The sequence below is a fragment of the Delphinus delphis genome, chromosome 15 (genome assembly GCF_949987515.2).
Source record: "Delphinus delphis chromosome 15, mDelDel1.2, whole genome shotgun sequence".
NCBI classification, from domain to species: domain Eukaryota; kingdom Metazoa; phylum Chordata; class Mammalia; order Artiodactyla; family Delphinidae; genus Delphinus; species Delphinus delphis.
This window is the reverse complement of record NC_082697.1, coordinates 13,322,994-13,346,423: the sequence shown is the minus strand read 5'-3', so window position 1 is coordinate 13,346,423 and position 23,430 is coordinate 13,322,994. Positions and strand designations below refer to the sequence as shown.

The following is a 23,430-nucleotide window of genomic DNA, read 5'->3' as shown; positions in this document are numbered from 1 at the left end:
TTTGAACACTGAGTCTAACAGTGGTCCCTAAGGGATGCTTGTTTTGAGGATCAGTGCTTGGCACACAATAAACGCTCCATAAGTGTTAGATATTACTGGACAAAAACAAGTATGAAAAAATTAAGGACAAGGCTAGGGTTGCACTCCAGTTCCCCGGATCCCGCCGCGGGTCCCAGGTGGTAAGTGAGCGAAAGCGGCCCCAGGCTCCACTCGGCCACGCCCTCGCGCCACGGAAGCCTGACCGGGCGGGACCACCCACCGCCCCGGCCGCGCAAGGCCCCCTGGGACCGGTAGTGCTGGGCGTGGCCGCGAGACTACATATCCCGGCGGCCCCCGCGCCTCGGCTCCCGCGGCTACTGCCTCAGCCCCTCCACAGTAACGGCGGCGGCTGCGGCTGCTGAGTTTGTGGTGGCGGCGGCGGCGGCGGCGGCTGCAGCGGCTGCTGGCTGAGTGCTGAGCGGCGAGTTTCCGATTTAAAGCCGAGCTGCGAGGAAAATGGCGGCGGGCGGTGAGTGGAGATAAAGGAAGAGCGGCGGCGGGCAAGGGGGTGGAGTGCGAGGCGGAGGGAAGAGGGCGAGTCTCCCGGGCTGCGGCGAGCCGGCGGCTCCGGCTCCGCCGAGGCGCTGCGGGACGCGCTGTGCGGGGGGCGCGCGGAGATAGTTTCGGCGTGTCGGGGCCGCGCCGCTTCCCCGCAGCCTGGGGGCGGCCCGCGGCCGGAGGAGGGGTGTCGAGGTTAGGCGGCAGCTGGCTTGGGAGTGCGAGGGGGGTCCCCGCGTGGAGGGGTCACCCCGAGGAGTTTTGGGGGGGACCGCGGGGGTCCATTTTTCCCGCCTGTCCCTAAAGTTTTAGCCTCCCGCAGCCCTCGGGGTGCTTTTGAAAGCTCCCCGCGACCCCTCCTCCCGCTGCCTCGGCGTCTCGTAGTTATTCAGAAGAATCGGGGGGGGGGGAGCCGCACAGACCCCCCGCTCACCCCCAGCCCAGCCTCCAAGTCGTATTGAGAATCGGGTTGGATTTTGTTGCCGTGTTTCCTCCTGCACTTGGGCATTTTAAATATTTTAACACGAATTATCTGCGGGATTTCCATTTTGGGCACGGGTAGGTTCTCAGCAGTTTTTCTCAGTAAAAAGGCATTTTGTTACCTCGGGTGTGAAGGCTGGGAAATGGCAAGTGGAAGTTAGTGAATTAAATTTGGGATTGGGCTGTCTTTATTATTACTCTTTTTTTCTTGTCTCCATCTCTAATCTTCTTACGTACATTGATTCAATTTGTGATGGTTTAAGTAGTTTGTCTTAAACATGCTTTAGAAAAACAACCCACGAGTAGTTGGAGGGCTTAGTTGCTTCCTAGGCAGTTTGAGGGCACTCAGGGTGGAAAAGTTAACCAAAAGAGCAGCTGTGAGAGGCAGAGAGCATCGTCTCGAAATCTCACTAGCAGTAGGAGTTGGGGCTTCTCAAATGGAAAGACACGAAAGGTCTGAAATTCTCTAGAAGTCGGAACTTTTTTTTTTTTCTCTCTCCTTCCCGAATGTGAAGACTTCCTTCTTGCACTTTTTGAGCAGCAGCGCTTCAAAGCCAACCTGTTTTTGTTATTAAGCCCGTACCGTAAAGAAACAGGAAGGCAAGTACCAGCTGTGTCTTGCTGCAGCGGTTTGAAATGGAGTTGAATGAGATGAGTGAGAGTGCTGGTAGTATTGAGTGAGATTGCTTCATCTCCTTGATTCAGACGCCTGGTCTCGGATCCACCTAACTGGTCCCTGGCTGCAGGAACGCATCACTTATTTGTTGCAGCAGGTTATTTAGAGGATGGGAGGAAAAAAAAAAATCGTAAGTCTTGTGATTGACGCATAAACCAAAATGTGAAATGGAAATCTGTAAGTTTGTGTTCTTGAAAACAAATTCAGTTATTGCTTGTTAGTTTAGGATAGGTTATACCCAATATAACTGGTCTAGGGACAACTGGGAGGGTACAAAAAGAAAAACGAACCTCTGTCCTACTCTAAACCCTCCAGTTCCCATTCCCAGGAAGCAACGACTGTTACTGGTTTCTAGAGAGTATTCTTGGTTTTTGGAATAATTAAAGAATTTTCATTCGAAACACACCCCTGTTGGATACCAAAAGCAGGGAAAAAGAATGAACCAAAGAAAGGGAAGATGGGGTGGGAATACTGCTTTCTCTTTACTGTCTTCAACAATTGTCGATGGCTATTAGAAAAGCTCTTCCAAACTTACTGCTTATGTTGCCTGATCTATTAGCACCCTTAAGGAAATAACAATCTGTGGGGCTTTAGGGTGAAGAACCCTGCCAGGGTTCATTGTTTGTATGTAAGATGAAGCCTCTGTAACATGTAAAATGATATTGAACACTATAGCTTCTGTTACTGGAGGTTGCTTCAGGTTCTGCATTTAAATGAGTAGTAATCTAGATTGCCTGAGATCCTAAATTATAGGGGAATTTTATGTATCGATAGAAATGACTTAACTGTCTAATCAGCATTAAAAGGCATAGCTTCTGGTATATACAAGTACATATCGGACATGAGGATTGTGGACTAAGTGGGAAGCTGTAATGTTTCTAGAGCAGTTACAGGAAATGTTTCTACCATAAAATATTCCTTCACTACAGAGGCTTTGAAAATGCATAACAACCGTAGTATAATTAACAGGATTAAAAAAAAATGTTTTAGAATGCTGGTTTTAAATTTATCAACACTAACTTCATTAAAAAAATTCAATGATATTAAAGATTAGGAGATTAGGGATTATATTAAATATATTTTGAAAGTGAGTATGCTATGTTTTCCCCATATAGAAATTATTTCTATACATCGCCATCCCCCACCCCCAAGCAAATAAATTAGAATTCATTCAATAAAGAGTGAACGTTCTGTTGGACCCTGGACCCTTTTTCTAGGAGTCACGTAAATAAAAAATAGTTGCTGAAATGATTACTTACCAATGCCTTCTTGATTGGTCATTTGAAGTAAACTTTCTTACTATGTCAGGGACATATTAAAGATAAAGAGGTTTATTTTTCTTTTAAATTCAGTCCTTTGAGCATTAGTAGTATAATTCTATATAGAATAGTTCCTTTTAACTTGAAGACTAGTAGGTTTTTGAGAAGTCTTCTAAAAGAATGACTTATATTTTAGCTTGGACAATAGGGTAAGATAAAAAACCCAAACTCCTATTGTCCTATCCCTAATTGGTGTTAAAATAAACGGCTTTAGGGTTTCTTTCTACAATTTTTTTAGACTGTATAATTTCAAGCCTTGGCCAGAGGATGTGGACTACTTTTGCAAACTTTTAATTTGTTGCAAGTTTAGAATGAATATAGCCTCCAGTGGCTGTCTACACAGCCAAGTGACCACACTTTAACACAATTGTTACTCTTTAAATGCTACCTAGGCCTAGAAAAACAAGAGTTGTTGATCATGATTGAAGAGGAACTGGAGTTTCTCAAAGGTTAAACTAGGGAGTACCTGTCCCAGTTTGGTTTGAATTTACTCTGTGGTGTAGAATATTCCTTTTTTGCATTATTGAGTGGTTAAAGCTCTGGGAGCAGGAAATTAGTATTGGAAATGTATGTTAACTTTTCTTTTTCCTCACAGTTCAACACTTTAAGGAAATAGGTGAGTGTATGGTAGTTTAGATTCTCAGGGATAGCATTGAGGTTGAGTGCTGCAGTAAAATGTAGGCATTTTCTTTTCCTTTATGAGTGCTTTTTGGGGTGGGGGAGGGGATTACAAAATGAACCTTTTACAGTTCAGGTGGGGGAGGGGTTCGATTGTACTGAGGTTTATTCCTTCACTTTGTTAATGATAGCTAGGTAAATTCATTTGGCCCATTGGTTTTCTGACAGGGTTTCTGGGAGAAGATTATTTTGGGTTAAGGATATAATTTATCTAGAGCCTAACCTTATTTTCAGCTCCCTAACAAATGATGGAATTGACTTGAATTTAATCGCCTTTCCCTTTCCAATCTTCTGGTGGAAAGTTGTTAAATGAACAGGAAAATTGCCAGAAGATACACAGCAGGAGTTGAAAGGAAGACCTGCAGTGTCTAGAAGGCTGATTTATCCACAAACCGGATAATCTTAGACTACATACTGCCAGTTCCCAATTTCGTCAGTATTAACTCAGTTTGGTAGGTTCTTCGGTCTAGGTCAATTTACAGAGGGACAGTAATAAAGGTTTATTTAACTACCTGTGTAGTAAACTTTGTGGCCTAGAGGAAAAGGAAAGAAGTCTGACCTAACTGGCACAGAGGCTTTTACCTATTTCAAAGAATGGTCTAAGAGCAAATGGACTAGTGTTTCCTGTTTGTCCCTTTTCCTATTTTTCATTAGGAACATCAGTGTCCTATTTTTTTCTTTTCTGTTAATATTTTTTATTGATATGTTCTAGGAAAGAGTGTGATTTTACTGTTCACCTATGAAGGAATTCTTCAGAAAATTTTAATCTCTTTAGTTAGAGACTGCAAGCGAGGGTTATGAAACTTCACTTTTTGGAAAGTAGGCTGACTAGATTACTAAATTTAACCTCTTCATCATCCACATGATGGGAGAATATTGGCCTGGGTATCACATAGTAATGGATAATCTACTGCTCCCTGCGGCTTTGCTTTTGGTAGCTATGGCAGCTGAGTAGGAGTGGTAGCTGGATAGATGGGAAAGGACTGCAGAAGTCAGCATAATCCTCAATTAGGATAAGCCTCATGGTTAATTGAACGTTGAGTGTACAGGTTAAATCCCATTATAACAAACTCCAGGGGACTAGCTAAATTATTTTGTTGTACTGGGATTGAGCTTTATTGAATATTGTTTGAAATAAATTGGTCTTTTTGTTTTTGTTAGAGATGTGGGAAAATTTTTTATTTGTTTCTTATGGCAAACTGTTTATTGTAACAGTTTGACAAGTTGTTACTCATGAGCCAGTGTGTTTCACCTTCATTTTTAATGCTTTTGCCTTTAAAAAGGAACCCACTGTGAGCTGGGCAGATAATTTATCCCCCATCCTCCCCCCATGTCTCTGTCTAGAGTAGCTCCATTAGTTTATCTCAACAACCAAATAAGTTTATTAGTAAGTACTACTGCCACGATCCAAATGTGGTCATAGGAAATGGGAAATTCCCCAGGTTTCCAGGTGACTGCTGCTGGTCATTTTTTTCTGCCCCTGAAAATTTTAAAAATAAAATATACCTCATTTTAGTGTGAACTATTCTTTGTCAGCAATAATTAAGGTAACCCTTTTCTGTCCAGCTCAATGTAGTTTTAGACCTTTAGATTTCTATATGGTATTGTTAAAAAGAACGAGATGGTAATGTAATCTTTAAGATTCTTCCATATAAATGTGGAATTTTTCAGAAATAGGGTTAATAAACATGAGAAAAATACTGTTCTTATGCTTGGCCAGAAATACACTCTAGTTTTAGATTGGTGTTTGTCAAACTTCAGGCATTTACATCCTACCTTCATATCTAAAGCTAACATTTTTAGTTTGCTTAGAGCATTTTGATTGGGTGCAGCAAGACATTTTTGAAGTCATTCTTTTAAATAGATGTGCCATGAAGGAGGGAAAATCTGAAAGAGGGAATTTCAAAGCAACCCAACCAGTGTTTTGAAAGTTCTCAAGTCTTAAGAATAATGACTGACTAGTAGGCAGGAAGCCTGCAGTTGTATTGTGGTATTGTTCCTCCATCTTGTGCATTTGAGAACTTGAGTACAAAAGGGGAGAAAGCTTGGGGAAGGGGAAGAAAGGGTTTTAACATACAAGAAAAGGGGAGGGGGGAGACTTTTAGAGTAAATATTCTTTGCTCTTCTGTTTAAGTGAAATCTAAAACCAAGTAATTTTTACTTTGAGAGGAAATGTTTATCAAAATCTAAGTGTCCAAAACTGACATTTTTATAGAAGAGAGTTGTTATTGGTGGAAAGAGCAGTGTGATCATATGCCCAGTTTTAAAACAATTTTAATTAAAAAAAACCCTACACGTGAAATCCTTTAAATATTTCCCCCTTTGTTACCTGAGCAGTATCATTTGTTAGCTTGTTATTTTGAAAAGAATAGTACCAGTGAAGAGTTTGAATTTGCAAGTTTGTACTCTGAGATTGCAAATCAACCTCTCTAGGTCTGCTTTTAAATTTATAACACAAAGAGGTGGCGTATATGATCTTCCAAGGTTCCTTGTATTAGAAAATCCTATAAACTTAAAACATCGTATAGATATGTAGAATGGCCTTAAAAATTTTTTTTTTTTGTCAAATATCAAATGGATTGAGCAGTTTATGCCAGATAATGGTGTGAAGATGCAGGTTTCTGTGCTGACTCATGAGTTTGGGGACAGGATGACTTTGAGATCCTGACTTCACCATAGTAATATATGCTACAAGGGCAAAATTTGTGTTGTGTGTGTGTGTTGGGGGCCGGGAGGGAGAGACTCTTCAACCTCTTCCTTCTGGTGTAAGAAAATGAAGTCATATTTTCTTTACTCTCAGTAAAGCTGTCATCAGTGAAATGGATTATTGAATTTAAGTCACTCTGTAGAGTAGCTACATCAGCTTGGTTTCGTTTCTAGATTGAAATTTGGCAACTGTATTTGAAAATACTTTGAGGATAACCCAGTTTTCTCTTAACCAGATTGTGTCTAAATTTAGTCTACACACTCTCTGCTCCAACCAGACTCATCTCTCTCCTCTTTTACCTGCCTGGTGGTGGTTGTGTTTTATGACAGTACTTTCATCCCATCCAAGAGAGTCGGCTCCAGTGCTGTCAGAGCAAGTGTTTGGCTGCATCTAGGAAAATCTAACTTCACTAAGTGAGCGAAATAACTCCACACACACATTGCATCTGTTGGAGGGTCAGTGGTATCTTTTCATATGAGACAGGACTATTAGTATATTAAGTTTTACACATAATTTCGCTGGGAACCAGTAATGTTAATTCAGGAAGCTACTTTCAAAGTGCATAACCACATCGAGAATGGTGGAAGCCTTAGGTGTGTGGGCCCCAAATTAGGTGAACCTGAAATCATGAACTTGCCCAGTACCTTCAGTCTCCCTTTTTTTTTTAACCATAGTACAAAATAGCTCCCACATGTGACTTCTAAAACTGACTTTCATTCTACTGTTCTCTTACCTCTGAGGCCTTAAGCTTCAATCATTTTTTTTTATAGCTTCAGTCATCTTTAATTGGCTACTGCTTGGCTGCTGCCCACTCCCCCATAAACACACATATTTAATCAGTGTTTATTAAGCTTGTACTATTTAAGGCACTCAGAGTTAAAGAGGTTTTGACCTCCAAGTGCACACAATCAATCAGGTACTCACATCACTTCAGAGCAAGGTAATCTGTTTTGCCTATAAAGATCTTGGAGAAGTTCAGTGGAGGAAAGGGACCAGGTGATCAGGATGCAGGGCTTTGAAGAATGACTATGATTTTATTATGGAGAGAGCACAGTTCCTCTTGGTGAGAAATCATTAGCAAGAGTGCAGAGATAAAACATTTCAAGACTTGATTATTTAAATATTCAGTTATGGGGGCTTCCCTGGTGGTGCAGTGGTTAAGAATCTGCCTGCCAATGCAGGGGACTCAGGTTCGAGCCCTGGTCCAGGAAGATCCCACATGCCGTGGAGCAGCTGAGCTCGTGTGCCACAACTACTGAGCCTGCGCTCTGGAGCGGGAGAGCCACAACTGCTGAGCTCGCATGCCACAACTACTAAAGCCCATGTGCCTAGAGCCCATGCTGCGCAACAAGAGAAGCCACCGCAATGAGAAGCCCGCCCACCGCAACGAAGAGTAGCCCCCGCTCGCCGCAGCTAGAGAAAGCCTGCGCACAGCAACAAAGACCCAACGCAGCCAAAAATAAATAAATAAATACATTTATATATAAAAAAATTCAGTCATGTGATTTTGCTTTTTTTTTTTTTTTTTTTTTGCGGTACGTGGGCCTCTCACTGTTGTGGCCTCCCCCCGTTGCGGAGCACAGGCTCCAGACGTGCAGACTCAGCGGCCATGGCTCACGGGCCCAGCTGCTCTGCAGCATATGGGATCTTCCCGGACTGGGGCACGAATCCGTGTCCCCTGCATCGGCAGGCGGACTCTCAACCACTGCGCCACCAGGGAAGCCCTGATTTTGCTTTTGTAGACTCCTATTGATACATTTTTCTTAAATATATTTTCATTCCAGTTTCTAAAAGTAGTCCAGACCCTTTATTTCTAGATTACTATAATAGCTTTCCAGTTAGTCTCTGCCCTTTCGCTACTCCTGTTCTTCTGCCAGTTTAAACTTTTTAAACATTTTGATCACATTTTTTGCTTAAAAATCTGCAGAGTACAATCCAAATTCCTTAACCTAATGTTCAGTTCTTATCGCAGTCTTTTTTTTTTTTTTAAATCAATCTTTCCCACTTTTGTTGCCCCTTGTTTCAGTCATGCTGATTTTTTCTGCTCTTCTCCCTTGCTATCTAGTCTAGTCATAAGGCCCGTCTCAGATCCTATCTCATTTAAGTAAATTTCCCAGACTACCACAACTGAAAATATACCTCTTATTTCCTGATATGAATCTTAATTATCTCCTTCTGTGCATGAGTATTTATATTTTTAAGGGAGTTTTAAATTTTTTATTTCATTTTATTATTTTAAAAATTTATTTATTTATTTTTGGCTGCATTGGGTCTTAGCTGCTGCGTGCGGGCTTTTCTCTAGTTGCGGCAAGCGGGGGCTACTCTTTGTTGTGGTGCGTGGGCTCTAGGCACGTGGGCTTCAGTAGTTGTGGCACGCGGCTCTGTAGTTGTGGTGCATGGGCTTAGTTGCTCCGGGGCATGTGGGATCTTCCTGGACGAGGGCTCAAACCCGTGTCTCCTGCCTTGACAGGTGGATTCATAACCACTGCTCCAGCAGGGAAGACCAAGAGCCAGTATTTATTGATTGGTAGGACGGATTCAGTCAAATTGTCTATTCTTTGAGATAGGGACCATTACTTTTATAAGCTTTTAAAATCCTCTTTTCAGTGATACTCACTTTAAGTCCCCCCCAAATGCTTGGTGTTTGAATGTGAAAGTTTCTAGAGTTCAGCTCTCAAGTCAAATTTTCTACTTGGAAATCGAGATAAAATTAGAGTCCTAACGGTTTGCTTGGGACTTGTGTCTCCCTCGAAGAGTTGGCCCAGATAAATCGTGTCTGGGCCTTAGAATACCACATTCTTATTTGCCACTTGCCCGAGGACCGAGCAGTCCTTCTGTAAGTTGCTCAAATGTTTTTATTCAGTACCACTGTTCTTCAAAGAATTGTGTTAAATGTTGTGGGCATTAAAATCCCTTTGTGATCTAGGAGTTTACAATCTAGCTGAGAAATGAGTATAATTGAAAAAACATAGTTGCAGCAACATAAAGTGGTTCAGAAGTTCAGAGGAAGAAAAGGTCATTTTCAGCTGGGATTTTTAAGGAAACTTCATGGAGGACATGGAGTAGATCTGAACGGAACTAATTGCTGCTTCTAATCTTCTCCCTTGCCCAATTCTTTTATTCTGTAGTGTTTACTTAACATAAAATTATAATGTTTAAAAAATTTCATTTAAAAATATATGTGAGGGCTTCCCTGGTGGCGCAGTGGTTGAGAGTCCGCCTGCCGATGCAGGGGACACAGGTTTGTGCCCTGGTCCTGGAAGATCCCACATGTGGCGGAGCGGCTGGGCCCGTGAGCCATGGCCGCTGAAAAAAGCAAACAAACAAAAAAATATATATATGTGAAAAAGTGAAAGTAAGGCTCCTGCTACCCCTAGGTCTTTGGTCATTATAGCTACCCCCCCCCCCAAGGCTACTACTGTTAGAGGATAATTCTGTACATGGGATTATGGATGTCTCTTTAGTTTCTTTTTTTCTATTCTCTCACCCTCCCTTTTTAATTAACAAATGGGAGCTTCCACTATTTTTATTTAGCAAAAGAACTTGGAGAGCCTTCTATATCTCATATTTTAAAAAGGCTGTATAATATTCTATTGTATGAATGGATATAATTTATTTAACCAGTTCCTCATTGCTGTTTCCAATCTTTTATTATTTTGAATGATGCTACAGTGAACTATATGTAGATCTGTGTGCTGGTATGAGTATGTTTTAGTACAGAAGTCTTAGAAATGAAATTTTTGAATCAAAAGAAACGTACATTTAAAACTTTAATACCACTTACCCAGTTACCTCCAAAGAGGTTATACTAATGCTCTCACCTTTTGTCCATGAGAGTGACTGTTTCTCTTTTTTTGTCCTTTCATGTTGTTTGACTGCTTGAAGGCATGAAATCTTCTGTTGTTCTTTGTCTCAGAGTTTGCAACTGAACTCCTATGGAGTTCCCATAGCCTTTCATAATATGACTCTAATCTACATTTCCAGCATCATCTCCTTAATTCTATCTGTATATCTTATACTTTATTTTTATTATTATTATTATTTTTTTGGCTGCGCCACATGGCTTGTAGAATCCAAGTTCCCTGACCAGGGATTGAACCCTGGCCCTCAGCAGTGAGAGCTCAGAGTCCTAACCACTGGACTGCCAAGGAATTCCCATATCTGTGTATCTTATACTTTAGTTGCAGTTGTCTCCTTTGCTCTACCTTCCCCCTCTTACCCGAATAAAATTCTCTTTCCTGTGTTCTGATTCATATTCTTAGATATGAAAGATAAAAGCTACCATTTATCGATTGCCTGTGTGCCTGGACCTTGTTCTGTGCTGCATGTACATGATCTCATTTAATAGTCTGGGTTTTTCGATGCAGAGCCCTTTTTTTCTTCTTCAGATGAAGTCATACACAAAACCCTATTCAAAGTAGAAAAGGTGAGTCTTTTAAAATTTATTTTCTAGGTTGAAATTTAAACTGCTTACTGGTTATAAGGACAGTGAAGGTGAAACTTGTAATGAGTATAAAGTTTGAAATTCGGTTATGAAGAGCTATTATGGACCTAAATCCATCTCTGCCTCGAGTTTATTTCTGTATTAAAAAAACCCAACTCATACATAGATACAGTTCAACATGGTCTCAGTTCAGAAATATTTTTTGAAATATGTAACAGGTGCACATGGGATAAATTCAAAAGGTACCAAAGGATATACAGTGGAAAGTAAGGCACCTTCCTCAGCTGACTTCCCTATCCCCTGCCCAGAGGCAACCATTGTTACTCTAGGCATATAAATGCATGTGCTTAAAAACTTTAACTTTAATGAATTTCTCCCATGTTTTGGGAAAAACTTTATATTGAAGTGTAATATACATTCAGAAAAGTGCACAGTACAGTCTGATAAATTTTCATAAAATGAACACCAATGTAACTGGCGCTCAGAAGCCCTCTTCTGGACTGTATACTTTTTAAATGATCTCGGAGAGGTTTCATATCTATATTTATAGCTACTAAGTTCTTTCTAATGGTTACACAGTGTCCCACTGTATGGATATATCATAATTTTTCCAGTTTCATATTACTACAAACAAAGCTGTAAGTGTATTCATACATGTCATACATGTTTCTTTGTTCTCATGTTTTGTTATGAAGTATATAAAAATTTGTAGATGGAGAATGCTACTTTAAAGACTATGAGGGGCTTCCCTGGTGGCACAGTGGTTGAGAGTCCGCCTGCCGATGCAGGGGACACGGATTCATGCCCTGACCTGGGAAGATCCCACATGCCGCGGAGCGGGTGGGCCCGTGAGTCAGGGCCACTGTGCCTGCGCGTCCGCAGCCTGTGCTCCGCAACGGGAGAGGCCACAACAGTGAGAGGCCCGCATACCGCAAAAAAAAAAGACTATGAATTTAAACTTTTTATAGATACTGCAGCTTGCTCCCTTTAGAGGTTGTATCAATTGACAAATCCACCAGCAGTGTGTGAAGTGCCTGATTCCCTCATTTCTGAGTAATATATAGTGGCATCAAATTTTATAGTTTGAGAAATTAAAAAGATCTTTTCATGTGTTTCTTCTAGTGCTTTTTTGTTTTTCTTTAACATAAAATAAAAAAATACATAAAAATTAAAAAATGTAAAAAAAAAAAAACCCAGTTAGGATGTCAAACTGGTAGCATAGATTAATGAGGTGTGATAGACTATAATATGTTGTAACTGTATATATTTGTTCCTTTTAGTATATTTAAAGTTGTTTAAAATGTACCTAGGTAACATTTGGGTATGCTGTTTTAAATTTTAGAAATCTGCTTTATTGAGGTGTAATTTACTTATAATAAAATTCAGTCATTTTAAGTGTGCAGCTTGAGGTGTTTTTTTTATTTTAAGCAGAGGTCTTCTTAGAAGCCCATATGATTTAAATTTATTTATTTATTTATTTATGGCTGTGTTGGATCTTTGTTTCTGTGCGAGGGCTTTCTCTAGTGTGGCAAGTGGGGGCCTCTCACTATCGCGGCCTCCCTTGTTGCGGAGCACAGGCTCCAGACACGCAGGCTCAGTAATTTTGGCTCACGGGCCCAGTTGCTCCGCGGCATGTGGGATCTTCCCAGACCAGGACTCGAACCTGTGTCCCCTGCATTGGCAGGCAGATTCTCAACCACTGTGCCACCAGGGAAGCCCGCAGCTTGAGTTTTGATGAATGTAAACGGTTTTACCATCACCATAATCAGGATACAGAACATTTCCATCACCCCAGAAAGTTCTTGCTCATTTGCGTTCAGTCCTGTTCGGGGTTTTGTATTCAATCATCCACTGTTCTGCTTTCTATCACTATAGTTTGCTGTTTTCTTTTTTTCTCCAACTTTGAGGTGTAATTGACAATTAATTGCATATATTTAAATTGTACAATTTGGGTTTTGATGTGTATGTCTACCCATGAATCCGTCATAATTACAATAACGGAAACACCTGTTACCTTTGAAGTCCAAAATCTGATCCCTCCTGTATCCCTTTGTAATCCATCCCTCCCCCATCTTCAGGCAATTACTGATCTGCTTGGTGTTACTAAAGATTAACTTGTATTTTTGAGAACTTTTGATATATGGAATTATACATATAGTATGTACATTTTCTTTGGGGGAGGCTGGCTTCTTTCACTTATAGTTATTTAGAGATTCATTCATGTTGCATATGTTAATAGTTTCATTTTTTATTGTTTAGTACTATTGCGTTGTATAGGTATATCACAAGTTATTTATCCATTCACCTATTAAACAGTTGGGTTGTGTCCAGTTTTTGGTTATCAAAAATAGAGCTTTTATGACATTTGTGTTGCAAGGCTTTGTGTGAACAAATGCTTTCATTACTTTTGAGTAAGTGTCCAGGAATGGCATGGCTGGGTTATATGCTAAGTGTATGTTTAACATTTAAAAATTTTAAGAAACTGCCACTTGTTTCTCAACACGATTGTACCATTATATATTTCTCCCAGCAGTGTATGATAGTTCAGGTTGTTTCACATCCTCATCAGCACTTGGTATGGTGAGTCTTTCTGATGCTTGCCATTCTAGTGGGTATATAGTGGTAGCTCATTGTGGCTTTGAGTTTTCCTAATGACTAATGATGTTGAATATATTTTTATGTGCTTACTTGCCATTGGTATATCTTTTCTGGTGAAGTGTCTGTTCATATCTTTTGCCCATTTTTTTTTTTTTTTTTTTGCCGTACGCGGGCCTCTCACTGTTGTGGCCTCTCCCGTTGCGGAGCACAGGCTCCGGATGCGCAGGCTCAGCGGCCATGGCTCACGGGCCCAGCCGCTCCGCGGCATGTAGGATCTTCCCGGACCAGGGCACGAACCCGTGTCCCCTGCATCGGCAGGTGGACCCTCAACCACTGTGCCACCAGGGAAGCCCTCTTTTGCCCATTTTTGAGTTGGGTTTATGTTACTGAGATGTAAGACTTCTTTTATTCCAGGTACAAAACCTTTTTTGGATATGTGTTTTAGAAATATTTGAGTCTGTGGTTTGTCTTTCCATTTTCATAAGTTTTTGGAAGAGTAGAAGTTTTTAATTGCTATTGGAATTCAATTTATTGATTTTTGTGTTGCAGTTAAGAAATCTTTGCTAAAGATTTTTCTCATTTTTTTTCCTGTAAGTTTTATAGTTGTAGCTCTTAAATTTAGGTCTCTGACCTATTTGAGGTAATTGCTGTATATGGTGTGAGGTAAGTGGTGAGGTTCATATTTTGCTACATTGTATTGAACTTTTCCAGCACCATTTGTTGAAAAGGTTATACATTCCCCATTGAATTGATTTGGCACCTTTGTTGAAATTCAAATAGTCAAATATGTGTAGGTCAATTTTTGGAGTCTCTTCTGTTCCATTGATATATATTTCAATCTGTCTCTACTCCAGCCTTGAAATCAGATAGGGGAAGTCCTCCAACTTTTTCTTTTTTTAAAAAATTATTTTGGGTATTTTAGATCCTTTGCATTTCCATATATTTGTTAAAATCTTACCGATTTATGCAAAATGTCTGTTGTGATTTTGATTGTGATTGCATTAAATCAGTTGATCAGTTTGGGAAGAATGGATTTCTTAAAAATATTGTCTTTTCCATGAACATGTTATATATATATCTCCATTTTTTTGGGTCTTCTTTAATTTCTCTTTAACAGTGATTTGTAGTTGTTAGCGTACAATCTTATATGATCTTTTGTCAAATTTATCATTAAGTTTTATATATATATATATATATATATATTTTTTTTTTTTTTTTTTTTTTTTGCGGTACTGGGCCTCTCACTGTTGTGGCCTCTCCCGTTGCGGAGCACAGGCTCCGGACGCGCAGGCTCAGCGGCCATGGCTCACGGGCCTAGCTGCTCCGCGGCATGTGGGATCTTCCCGGACCGGGGCACGAACCCATGTCCCCTGCATCGGCAGGCGGACTCTCAACCACTGCGCCACCAGGGAAGCCCCACAGTTAGTATTAATATTACATTATTGTAACCTTAAATCACCTATCTTCCCAGACACTTCTTTTTCTTTACTCGAATAGAGTGACACCTTAATTTACTAACCAGTCCCCTTACCCTAATTTGAACATACGTATTTTAATTCTTTTCTGTCTGATTTATTCTTTTTGTCATGCTGGGATTTTGGAACATTTTGCAACTTACATTTAAGAAGGCTCATTTAAAAAAACCAGTGGAAATTTCCAGCTTAAAAAAAAAATCCAACTACTGGTCTAATAACTGCTTTGCAGGAAGAAAGAAATATGAAAAAGAACCACAGACATTCTGGATGTCAGCCTGTGAAATTTTCCACTATTTCCCGTAATAACATGCAGGCATGCTTTTACTGCTGGATTCAGCGCAACTGCAGTTGCACTCTGAGTGGAATTTGAAGTTACTCTATCAATGATAAAATGGCATCTGGCCAGCTTTTAGTGAGCAGTGCATAAATTCACACATCATACTGTTATGTTTGTTTCATCTCTGCCTGGATAGCGTGGCCATAAAACTGAACTTGGAAAGTTATTTAAAAATCTTGATTCCAAAATTTCTGTTAGTTTTAAGTGTATTTTGATTTTTAAATATTCAGTAGGTTTATTATATAGCTGAGAATATAGATATATAAAGTCATTCTTTTAGTCATAATACTGTGTACATTTTTAGAGGATTTTATACTATATTGAAGAATGCTCAGAAAATTAAAAGAAAGTTTAAAAATTTGCATAAGCTCAATATTAACTTGGTGTGATTCAAGAAACACTTTAGGGCTTCCCTGGTGGCGCAGTGGTTGAGAATCTGCCTGCTAATGCAGGGGACACGGGTTCGTGCCCCGGTCCGGGAAGATCCCACATGCTGCGGAGCAACTGGGCCCGTGGGCCACAACTACTGAGCCTGCGCGTCTGGAGCCTGTGCTCCACAACAAGAGAGGCTGCGATAGTGAGAGGCCCGCGCATCACGATGAAGAGTGGCCCCTGCTTGCCACAACTAGAGAAAGCCCTGGCACAGAAACGAAGACCCAACACAGCAAAAATAAATAAAATAAATTAAAAAAACAAAGAAACACTTTAATCTCTATTTCAGGTTCTTATTAATCTTTTCAAAGAGTCAGTAGGCTTTATATTAAAACTGATAACTGTTTTTACTTTGCTTTTTCAAATTTAAAGGCAAACAGTATTACACTCTTTTCCTAATGAGGGAAGTCCAGGTTGCCCAGTTCTATAAGCTGGCAAAGCAGAATGATGATGAGTAGATTACAAATACTGTACTGTAATCACCCACTTCTACCTTGTTTCATCTCTTTCATGGCAAATGCCTAACAGTGGTGTTAAGGAATGAAATAAAAAAATTCAGATTTCATTAATTTAAACTCAAGCATTTCTGCAGTGGGGAATTTGAGCATTCAAAGTGATACAACAGATGTACATATCTTAGTGTTTTAAGACTTTGTAAGTCACGTTTTGGAAATAAAGGCATATGATGTGTATCTTTTTCAGAACTATTAGGTCTTACATTTGAACAAGAACAGCTTTGTGACATAACCGTGGCCTCCACCCCTTCCCTGTGATCTATTCCTCCACCCTTGTACAGTCTCACCCTTCCTCTTGACCTCACCTATCTGTAACTCTCCTCCTGTCCTATTCACGCACTTCCTCTTCTCAGCCCTCATGCTATCTGCGACTGTTTTATCCCTTTCCTCTCAGCCTAAATTTTCTTCTGGCCCATAACCTTTTTTTTTCTTTGTCAACTTTCCATCCTTCAAGTCTGTCACTTTTTCTAGTTGCTCGCTGTTAACCAAGTCTCTTCTTTACCTTTGGAAGGCTTCTTTGCTCCAAGTTTCTCTGCGTCTGTCAGAGTGATTTTCTTTCTTTGAACCATCGAACACACACATCCTCACACTCTCCCAAATCTTTTAACTCTTTATTTCTGCCTCCATGTTTCGATTTATTTTACAGAGATTTACTGAGTGCTAGCCATGTGTCAGGCTTTTCTCTAGATGTTAGGGATATACCAGTGATCAGAATGGCTGTGGGGAAAAAAAAGCTGCATAAGGGGACCAGAAACTGGTGTGTGTGTGTGTGTGTGTGTGTGTGTGTGTGTGTGTTGTGGGGTTTACATTTTAGATGGGTAGTCATGGTAACCGGTAACCTCTGAGAAAGTAACATTTGAGCAAAGAGGCCAGGAAGAAGTAAGCCTTGTGAATATTGGCGGGGTGGGAGCATTGGGTACAGAGGAAACAGCCAGTGCAAAGACCCTTTGCTGTATTTGAAGAATAGCAAGGTAGCCATTGTGCTGGAGCACAGTGAACAAAGGAATAAGTAGTAAGAGAAGAAATCTGAAGGGTAGCAGTGGGACCTTGTAGGCAGTTGTAATGTCTTCAGCTTTTAGTTTGAGCAAAGTGGGGAACCACCGCAGTTTTTAATGTTTGGTATTGCAAAAAGGTTTTGTGATCATTATCCTTCCCCCACCCCGTTAAAGCATTTCGTTTTTTAAATTACAGAAGTAACTCATGTTTATGTGGAGAATACAGAAAAATACAAAGGAGAAAGTAAAGAAATCAAAGAACAAATAAAGAGGGACTTCCCTGGCGGTCCAGTGGTTAAGACTTCGCACACCAATGCAGGGGGTGCGGGTTCGATCCCTGTTGGGGGAACTAAGATCCCACGTGCCTCACAGCCAAAACATAAAAAAAAAAAAAAGCAATATTGTAGCAAATTCAGTCAAGACTTAAAAAAAAAACAAATAAAGATTACCAGTATAACTCATCATCCATTATTGAAGATTTTGTGTCTATCTTCCCACTCATTTTTCTCTATCACACATACCGCACGTGCATCTCCTGCCCTGTAGGGTTTTATCGGAGAGCAAATAAACTGAATTAGGCTTTACAGAGATCCCTCCAGCTGCTTTGTGAAAAATAGCCTATAAGAGGGCAGGAGGTAGGGAGACCTATTAGAAGGATTTTACAGTAATCCAGGTATGAGGTAATGTGGCTTGGACCTTGGAGGTGGCAGTGGAGGTGATAAGAAGTGATCCTATTCTGTATATATTTGAAGGGAGAGTCAACAGAATTTTGCAATGGATTCAGAGTGGGGCATGGCTGGGTGGGGCGGGGCCTGGTGGGAGAGCAGGACGGAAGAGTCAAGGGTGACTCAAAAGTTTTTGGCTTAAGTGACTAGAGATCTTTGGTTTCATTTTTCTTTCTTGTCAAACTACCCATCCAGGGTTCAATTCTGGCTCTTTTATTATGTGTTTTTCCTGTTCACTTAAGCTCGTGATTATTTCTTTCACCAAGCTTCTAATCTGCTCTCCTCTGCTTGGCGCTTGGGATACACCACAAGATGTTATATATAACAAATTGTTTCATTAGTATTAGTCTTCCTAACTAGGTAGTGAGCAGCGTTTTATTGGACTGTGCTGAATTTGTGAATCTGCTCTGGGACTCCTAACTTTCTGAGTACATTGTGGGCATTCAGTTGTTGCTTAATTGTACACGCCTCAGGCTTGAGAACAAGATACGAGAAAAATCTTAAAGTAAATGCCCGCTCTAGCTTTACTTTGGCATCCTGGCATCTTTGCAGGATGAATTGTTTTTGATAGTTATCTTCTGTCTAAAAATACCATCATTTTTATTTCCATGAAATGTTACGTATTTTCTTGAATTCAGCAGTATGAAGACTTGTTTTTTAAATAATGGATGTTTATTGCTTACCTGATACACGTAAACCTTCTTTGGAGATAGAAAGATGAGTGAGAAAATGTCCCTGCCCAGGAAGGAGCTTATGCTTTGGTATGGACAGCATAACCTATATACCAATGTATGTCTCCTTTATAACATAACACTGTATTATGATTAATGCAAAACAAATTGTTATAATGCCTTTGGCATTCTAAAGATTGTAGGAGTTCTTTGCCTCTTTACTAAATGTTGCTAAACTTCTGTGCTTGGGTTCTTATTTATTTATTTATTTTTTTAACATCTTTATTGGGGTATAATTGCTTTACAATGGTGTGTTAGTTTCTGCTTTATAACAAAGTGAATCAGTTATACATATACATATGTTCCCATATCTCTTCCCTCTTGCGTCTCCCTCCCTCCCACCCTCCCTATCCCACCCCTCCAGGCTGTCACAAAGCACCGAGCCAATATCCCTGTGCCATGCGGCTGCTTCCCACTAGCTATCTACCTTACATTTGTTAGTGTGTATATGTCCATGACTCTCTCTCACCCTGTCACAGCTCACCCTTCCCCCTCCCCATAACCTCAAGTCCGTTCTCTAGGAGGTCTGCGTCTTTATTCCTGCCTTACCCCTAGGTTCTTCATGACATTTTTTTTTTCTTAAATTCCATATATATGTGTTAGCATACGGTATTTGTCCCTTTCTTTCCGACTTACTTCACTCTGTATGACAGACTCCAGGTCCATCCACCTCATTACAAATAGCTCAATTTCGTTTCTTTTTATGGCTGAGTAATATTCCATTGTATATATGTGCCACATCTTCTTTATCCATTCATCCGATGATGGGCACCCAGGCTGTTTCCATCTCCGGGCCCCTGTAAATAGAGCTGCAATGAACATTCTGGCACATGACTCTCTTTGAATTTCGGTTTTCTCAGGGTATATGCCCAGTAGTGGGATTGCTGGGCCACATGGTAGTTCTATTTGTAGTTTTTTAAGGATTGGGTTCTTATTTTTAAAAATAGTTTTTCAGACTGTTGCTACCCGCTGATGTCAAGTGTGCTTACCACCCCCTCCCCCGCTTTTTACTTTTATTTGCATGAGATTTTTTGGGAAGGCTTATTTTACATCAATATTCTTTCTTTTTTTTTTATCCAAGAGAATCTGATGTTTAAATCTTTAACTACAGTTAACAACAAATCTTTAACTACAAGCTTTGGAAAAATGATTTGTTGACATACAATGTAAGATGATTTTTAAAAAATTTGCTTAGGAAATGATTTGCTGACACATCATAAGGTGATTTTTTGAAATATAATTTTCTCTGTCTCCTTGAGTTGTGTTTTACAAATAACCAAAATTACTCTCTTTCAAATAAATCTATGTTTTATTTTCAGTAACTAGAGATGACTATCCGCCCCCCCTTTTGTTTTTTTAACTTTTAGCATCTGTTCTGGCTCTTCTGCTTTTTCCCAAACCTTTACTTAAATAAGCAAAAAAAAAAAAGCTTGGATGCCCTGCTTTGCTTCCAGGACTTCATTTTGTGTTTTCGGTAAGATTTTCTCTGAAAATCTAGGTAGTGTTGCCTAGGAAGTTTTGTGTTTTAGTGTCTTTCTTTGTTTGCTTAGCTTTTTCAGTTTTGGGGACAATATGTTAACTCAGCTGTGCTTTTTGACTTTTCCTTTCTATGGAAAGTATGTGTGCTAATAGAATGTAAAGTCTTTGAGGGCTGGGATTTATTTTGTTCACTGCTACTATATCTTTAGTGCTTAGAATGGTGGCATGCACATAGTAGGTACTCAAATATTAGTTGAGTGAATTCAGAGTAGCAGTAGCAACAGTTCCTATTTATTGAGCATGTACTATATGGCGAAGTGCTAGGCACTTTGAATGGATTAAGTGGCATGTACATCTTATTGCATGAGCTGTTTCCCAGCCATATGATAGTGTATGAATGGGTGTGAGGGAGGAAGGAGAACAGCTGCCAGCTGTTAACCAAATTTAATCAAGTTTAAGATGCCATGTTATACAATGCATTATTTTATCTACCACTAGGTAAGGAAAAGTAGAACTGCTAACTATGGGATATTGTCAATAGCATGACACATTCTGATTTGAAAGATGTAAAAACATGAAAAAAAAAATAAGAAATTCTGTGGTAAATCAGCTATACCTCAATTTAAAAAAAAGTGAAAAAAATGGAAGAATCTCTAAAATAAGGAATATCAGCAGTTTTACGTAAACTCTCATTTAAAGATCACAGAGCCTTCAATAGGTAGGCATCATTATTCTCATTTTAGAGATGAAGAAATTGAAGGTTAGAGGATAAGTACATAGGTTCTCAAGCTAGAGGATCCAAATCGAGGCCATTCTCTTTTTACCACTCCACATTGCTTCAGGAGTCAGCGCAACAAAATAGTGCATTGGCCCATCAGCTCTGGCTTGAAGATTCTTAGGTGGCCTGGCTTTAAATGTTTTCTTAATGTAACTGATTTTTTCTCTTTTCTTTTTTGAAATCAACAAATAGCTTAGTATTTACTATGTGCCAGCTACTCTGTTTGTATTTTTATGTGTATACAAAACAATATAAGGCCTTATCTTTTTCTCTCAAGGAATTTACAGTCTGTTTGGGGAGATGAGAAATAAACATGAAAGTTAGATAAGTAGAGAAGATTTAAACAGCATTTCAGAGAATAATGAAAGAGGTTTAACAAGGCAATGCAGGATTAATTGCTAAATAAATTGTACAAATAATCGCTTTTGGAGTTCAGAGGAAGGAGAGATCGCTTGAGGCCGGAGTAATCCAGGGAAGGATTTAAGTGAATTCCTGGGAGATAGTTTCAGTTAGATTATTTACTTACTTTAAAATTATATTAATGCATGTTACACATGGAATTGCAAGCTGTTGAACATGAAGAATTTTGGTACATTAAGTTTTTTCTCTCTGTATGAGAGTAAAGGAACTGCCTGCCCTAGAAAAGTAAAAGGCATCAAGTGTTATCAAGGAGATAGGGAAAGTACATTTAAGAAGAAGGGCCTTTGGGGGAAAAAGAAGGAACTCTCCTTCCCGAATGCCTTGCTTGCTGTGCCCCTCTTGCCACATTTTTACAGTCAGTTGCACTTTCTGAACCATTACCAAGATACCTTCTGTGGCTCTTAGAGTTCATGATGAACTTCTAAAGGTTGGAAGCAAGCATTAACTCCCTTTATGTTATTCATGTTTCCTGTATTTTGAAATAGGAGCTCTTAGTTAAAGATGCACAGTACACAAAGAATAGTCCACTGTGTTTCAGAAGTATATGACTGGCAGTGTTTCTGATTACGTTCCTGAATCAGACACAGAACTCAACATTGGGTTGTAAAGTGTGTTAACTTGTTTTACAGACCAGTCAAAAGCAAAACAGTGAAGGCTTGGAAAGCAAGAGAATTGCATTTGGACCTTGTTGGATAGTCTTGGGCATTTTATTTAACCTTCTAAGTTAGGTCACATCTATGCTTCTTTCCCTATGTTTTTTGGAATATTTTTTTCTTATTTTTTTTAAAAATTGGTAATACGTGTAGAAGGCTAACAAAATTCAAACTCTACAAAAGGCTATGAAGTGAGGGTTCCTTCCACTTTCTTTCGTTTCCTAATTCCTCAGAGGCAATCACTGTTAACATTTTACTTTTGTGTATATGTACAAACATCTCTATATATTTTTTCTTTTTTTTGTAGAAGTTTAGTTGATTTACAATGTTTTGCCATATCTGTATGTTTTTATAATCTATATATCTACTGTTTTTATAAGCACAAGTAGTAGCATATTAAAAACCATTGTCTTGCACCTTGTTGCATTTAACATTATATTTTGCAAATGGTTTCATATCAGTGCATGCAGGTCTAGTTCCTTTTCTTTTTTAGCAGATTGTTTTATTAATGTGCTGTAATTAATTTAACCAGTTTATCATTGATGGACTAATATGTTGCATATAACAACAGAGAGTGCTGCAGTGAATTTTCTTATATACATTTTATTGTAGTTTATATTTGCATCTCCAATATTAGAAATGAGATAAAACATTCTCCCCCACCCTCTAAATGTTTAAAGGGCATTTGTATTTTCTTATTCTATAAACTCTTTCTTGTCTACTTTTCTTTAGGTTATTGGTGTTTTTCTTACCGATTATTTTCATAAAATAAATTTTGTATATTGAAAAAAGGCGTTTGCCTTTGAAAAATACCTGTTGCAGATACTTCAGTGCCTTTTTAAATAGTAGTTGTACTTTTTTTGGCAGATAAATATTGCTTAATTTTACATTAAAATGCCCCCTTTTCCACTATTTTTCATTAAATTCTTTATAGTTCATTTGTACATTTTTATACAAGATGAAGTTAAACTTTTTAATATACATTTTGTACATAATATACCGAATTTTACTGTGTAAAATATACATAACATAAAATTTACCACTTTTAAGTGTATAATTTAGTAGTATTAAGTACATTCACAGTGTTGTACAACCATCATCACTATGCATTTCCAGAACTTTTTCATCATCCCAAGCAGACCTAATATGTATTTAGGTAGCAATTTCAGTTTATGACTTAATAACTACCTCTCATATTTAAAAGGATTCATGTGTGCTCTTTTCAACCTAGAGACACAGAACTCTGTATCCTTGCTTGAAGGAGAGGTTTTGAGAAAGAGACACAGCTCTAATTGGGTGAAAGTCTTTTGTACTTTGAAGATTCTCTTCTGATTCTTATCTCCATTTTAGGTTATTTTCTTGATCTGCTTTTAGCAAAACTGCTTTTTTTCTTATGCTTTATATTTTGGAAAATTTCAAACATAAAGTAGAATAGTATATTGTTCCCCATG

At 39.1% G+C, this 23,430-nt stretch overlaps 1 protein-coding gene across 5 annotated transcripts in view; it reads left to right on the top strand.

Annotated features, from left to right (window-relative positions):
• The first annotated feature begins 394 nt into the window (after positions 1 to 394).
• The window catches only part of NCOA3 (nuclear receptor coactivator 3), a 121,194-nt gene continuing 98,158 nt past the window's right edge, over positions 395 to 23,430 (top strand). For all 5 annotated transcript variants that reach the window (XM_060030674.1, XM_060030673.1, XM_060030669.1 and 2 more), the window contains exon 1: positions 395 to 508. The gene's annotated coding sequence lies outside the window, so the exon portion shown is untranslated. The remainder of the gene's footprint in view (positions 509 to 23,430) is intronic.